Below are 5275 nucleotides of genomic sequence, written 5' to 3' on the forward strand. Positions count from 1 at the left end.
GTGTATAATTGTATGATTAAATTCTAGTATTTTAGTCAGCTTGAGTTATTAGGTTGTGACCCTCACAAATGTTTCTTGGTCTACACGGTTTGTGTGTGTATGCGTTGTGTATGTGCATGTGCATGTATGTGTGTGTGAGTGCGTGTTTTGCTTAGGTCTGATAGGCACTCCAGAAAGTGCAAGAGTCGGGGTGTTTATTTCTGGGTGGTATAGGACTCCAGTAAAGTCCTTTAACCTAGAAAGCAGGGCTTCAGTTCAGAGAATGTGTTGGCATAAAGTGAAGTAACCACTTTCCCTTTTCCCCATCCAGAGCCGGACAGGAACCTTCTTGACTCTCATGGTGAGAATTAGGGGGATTTCCTGGTGGTGAAGCCCATGAATGGCTGTATATTGGCATTTAAAAGGCTGAAGCCCCACGGAGTGCTTTACTCTCTGACTGCTCTACTTTCAACCCCATAATTTTTCACAATAATTATTTTAATGTTTCATCACATTACATTATCATATGTTCCAAGTAAGTGGGTCTTAGAGTGATCTTGGCTATATTTTTCCCCGTTTGCTCAACTTTCCCAATTTTGAGTAGGCATTTTCCATTGGGCCTTTGAGTGGTCCAAGAAGTAGACAGGGTGTTTCCTTGTTTTAAAGAAAAGAGGGATTACTTTTTTTAAAGCTTTATTTAAATAAATTCAAAGAAAGGGAGGGAGAGGCAAAGAGATCTTCCATCTGCTGGTTGACTCCCCAAATGGTCACAACAGCCAGGGTGGGACTGGGTCAAAGTCAGGAGCCAGGAGCTTCTCCCAGGTCTCCCATGTGGATGCAGGGGCCCAAGCACTCGGGTCATCCTCCACTGCGTTCCCAGGTGCTTGATCATGCAGCTGGATCTGAAGTGGAATAGCTGAGACTTGAAACGGCACCCGTATAAGATGCTGGTACTGCAAGCCGCAGCTTCCCAGGCTGACCACGGCACTGTCTCTGGACTCTGACATAATGACTTCTAAACTGTTTACTTGTCAGTTACCGGAAATCAGATTCACAAATTGTACTCATTTTTTAACATCATTTTCTCCCTCTCTTCCTCTTTCTCCCTCCTCCCCTCCCCTTCCTTCCCTCTACCTCTCATTCATCACTTTCTTCCTTATTCTTCTCTTCTCCCAAACCCTATATTGTTAATTTTTCTCTCAAAAATATTTTGAAAATGTGTGTCTACATTGCCTCAAAACTCTTGAGAATGCATTTTATAAAAGTGAGGGTATTCTGCTTCATGTCAGACAAGTTATTAAATTCTATGCTTTAATACAAGGGTCCTCACCAGGAAATGAGAGGCAGAGCACAGATAAAACCTAAATGGTTTCATACTAGGATGAAGAAAAAGAGGCAATTGTGAGAAAGTGAACAACTTCAAGTGGCTAAAGGAAAATAACGTCATATTAACAAAAATCTCCTTGTTCAGAATTTTGTCTTGGCCATTGATTCCTTCTCAGAGAAAACTTCTTTCCTTCTGCTACAGGGATGGTGACTTTCACATGAGTTTGTATCTCTTGTTTTATTGGGGGGGAAAGCTGCTCTTCTTGCAGCTGCTGTTTTTCAAGTGTCATTGACTCAAAATAATCCACGTGCCAAAGTGTATACATGGGGTTGGCACACTCTATGTTATTCATCCTTCTTAAGATGTGATCAATTGTTTACAATTCCAGGTGATATATTTCCTCTTCCATATAAGCCACAGTTAAACATCACAATTTTTATTTTTGTCAGATTACTTTGATTTCAGGTTTTCTTGATAAAACTGTGCAGCTTTTTTGCTCTCGTGATGTTGGCACTTTGAACAATAAGGCCAGTTTTACTAACATAGAATATTCCTAATCTCATGGCTGCCAGCTCTTTCTCACTTGCAGAAGCAAACTTTCTCCTTCCCTTACACTCTGCATAGATGGCTCATAACCTCTGCTGTTAATCCTTTAGAGGCTTCTGAGGTCTATCCTGCTTGATAATCTTCATTTTGAGCACGAGCCACTGAGCCAATTGTTTCTCAACTGACAATGATAGTTATAACTCTGCCACTAGGAAACACTCTGGACAAACACTTTCAGAATATGGAAATATCCTGCTCCTGATCATTTCTTTCCTCCTATTTTTATCATCCACCGATCATTATTTCTCAAATGCGCTTTTCTTGGCTCACTGCAAGATGATGACCTATTGCTCCCTCCATGTAGGACATCCACAGAACTTCTCTGCATCCCTGTCTATCCTTCCATTCTTAATCTATAATCAATATGCACTTAATCATCACTATATTTTGATGGTTTTATAACCTATTACAGATTTATATTGATGCCTGTATTGTTCTATCTTTGGCCACCAACAGCCCTGTCTTGCTGGCTCTTGGTTTTATTTTTGACATTTTATTATCAGGTTTTTTTTTTTTTTTCACTTCCTTGTTTTCATCCACACATTGATATCCCAAGTTCTCTGGGCAACTTAAAGTTGGAATTGGACATTTCTTCAAGGAAACCAGAGGGGATGTGAGGAATTACCTGTGTGCTGGTTGCTGTGTGAGCTGTTCAAGGAATTACTTTCTTCTAGGTGATTTCACTAGATCTCAGCTAAGTGTCTATGGGTGTGTGGGTGGGTGTGTGCATTTCTGACCAAGACTAGATAGATAGATAGATAGAGGTAAATGATAGATATGTAGCTGATAGATGTAGGTGGAAAGAAAGAAAGAAAGAAAGAAAGAAAGAAAGAAAGAAAGAAAGAAGAAAGAAAGAAAGAAAGAAAGAAAGAAAGAAAGAAAGAAAGAAAGAAGGAAGGAAGGAAGGAAGGAAGGAAGGAAGGAAGGAAGGAAGAAAGAAAGAAAGAAAGAAAGAAGGGAAGGGAAGGAAGGAGGGAAGGAAGGAGGGAAGGAAGGAGGGAAGGAAGGAGGGAAGGAAGGAGGGAAGAATAAAGATGTAGATAGATACAAAGTGTGGGCCATTGTATTGCTTTCCAGTGGCTATTGTAATAAATTACTACAAATTAGCATCTTAACACAAAACAAATGAATTATCTCCGAGCTGAACTCTGGAGGCAAAAGTCCAAAGTCCAGGTGTTCACAGGGCCTCATTCCCTAGAGAGACAGAACCTGGGGACTGCTCTTTCCCTCTTCTAGCTTCTGACAGGTGCTGGCATCCCTTAACTTGAATCCCTACCTCCATTTGCCTATCACACTTTCCTCGATGAGTTCCTGAATCTTAAAACAATTTCTGATTGTCTCCTACAAAAATGCATGCATTAATGTCCTCTGTGGATGATCCAGGCCAAATGATTCCACTTAAGATCATAAACTGAATTATCATATTTCCTACATAAAGTAGCATCCACTTGCTTGTCACCAAAGGAACATAACTTTCCTGGGTGAGGAAGTGAGCATCTAGAATGCCATTTTCAGTCTACCACAATAGTCACAGTTTCATAATAATATTTATAATGCAAATTAAATACCTCCTTAAATGCTTCATTTTTTTTCATAATTCTCAACCTGAAGAAGGGGAAATTAAAAGTTATTTTCCATAAATTTTACTCTAATATTTATCTTACGTAGACTCATAATAGTGTAGAGTTATAATATAAATTCTAATCGTTGAAATTATCATTTCAAGAAAATGCTATAGACTTTTTGTGGAACCTTGTTAAATTCAGGACCAATATGGTGTGCACATTTCATATCATACTGTGTGGAAAGTGGATCCTAGCCTTACACACATGTTTGTCTGTATTCTGAAGAAGACACTGCCACAGAGTACCCTTTTCAGGGCAAGACAATCTGTGCAGTTAATTGATTTCAATCTCTCCAAAATAGATTCATTCAAGTCCAAAGTTATTTGTGGGTGACATTTTATATAACCTGGAATATTGCATTTTAAATTATATTGTGAATACTTAGATACATGGAAACAATTCTGTATGGAGCATTATTAGCAAATGAACAAAAAGCACACTAATGATATTAAATAAATAGTACTGATGGCGGTGATGTATAAATGCAGGGGCTGTTAGAGTAAGAAATAAAAAGTGTAGAAGCGTGTAACTGAACCCTGCTGTTTCCAGGGATAGCACCACATATGGTGCTCAGTCTAAAGGCACCACAACATAAGGCAGTGGTACATGCCCCAGAGCATTCTCAGCAAATGGATCATAATAGGGTGCTGTGGGGAGTATGGAAAGAATTCTTTTCTTTTATCTGTGTGCCAGACAAACCTATAGTAAATGGTAAGTAATTTCCTACAAGGTTTTATAGAAAAAAACCGTTTTGTAGAAGTCCAATTTGTGCAGTTTAGGATGTATAAAACTAAGGAGGAAATGCAAAACAAATGACATCTTCACTCTGAAATATTTGTAGTATAGGCTTTGAGGACAAGCATATCTTTTAAGAGAATTTGTTATAGTGCAGAGAGCAAAGATGAGGTGTTGGTTAGTGAAAGAAGCATGCAAAGTGTGTGAACAAGCTGATATTTCCTTATCTAACTGACAAAAATGAAAAGTAGAATTGATACTATTGAAATGTTTTTAACAAATGTATACTGGCATATAATGTAACCACAAATTCAGATGTGAAAGACAGGGAACCTTCAGCTTTTTATTTAACAAGTGATAGATCCGTGTTAAATTATGTTAATATTTTAATGTTATGCTGTGTTATGTATAATTTATAACTTCCGTGCCAAAAGTGAATTAATGAAGACCTCTTGATTAAGTTTTTCTAATGTGAGAACTCAGAAAATATTGCATGTTATTTTGTTTTATTTATTATGCTATTTACCAAATCAGTTTATGCCTTGTGAAGTTACACACTGAGTATGTTTGGAGACTTATTGAACTATACACTAGTTTTACTGTAAGAAATATACCTAGTTTAACAGTAGCTGCAACTACAAAAAGTAGGAATGCATCACCTTAGAGAGTGTCTTAAACTTGATAAAGACATTTCCTCTCACTTTTTTTTTTTTATAAAAATGTGTCTGTTACCCTCATGGATGTGTTTGAAGCAGAAGTGTAAGTTTTATAATGAGAGTTAACAGATTTAAATGAGTAGTGCCTTTGGATTTTCAAATTACAGCTTGGGAAGCATTAATTTTTATGGGGTTTATATTTGATGAGAATCCCATTTTCTCACTAATTCTCCATTAATCTTTTATGAGAAGTCAACATTAGATAATACAGAAATGATTATTTATGTTAAGCTAAAAGTGACAAAACACTCCAATATTAATTCACTGATCATAAATTATAATCTTAG

The sequence above is a fragment of the Oryctolagus cuniculus genome, chromosome 9 (assembly GCF_964237555.1).
Source record: "Oryctolagus cuniculus chromosome 9, mOryCun1.1, whole genome shotgun sequence".
Taxonomy (NCBI): Eukaryota; Metazoa; Chordata; class Mammalia; order Lagomorpha; family Leporidae; genus Oryctolagus; species Oryctolagus cuniculus.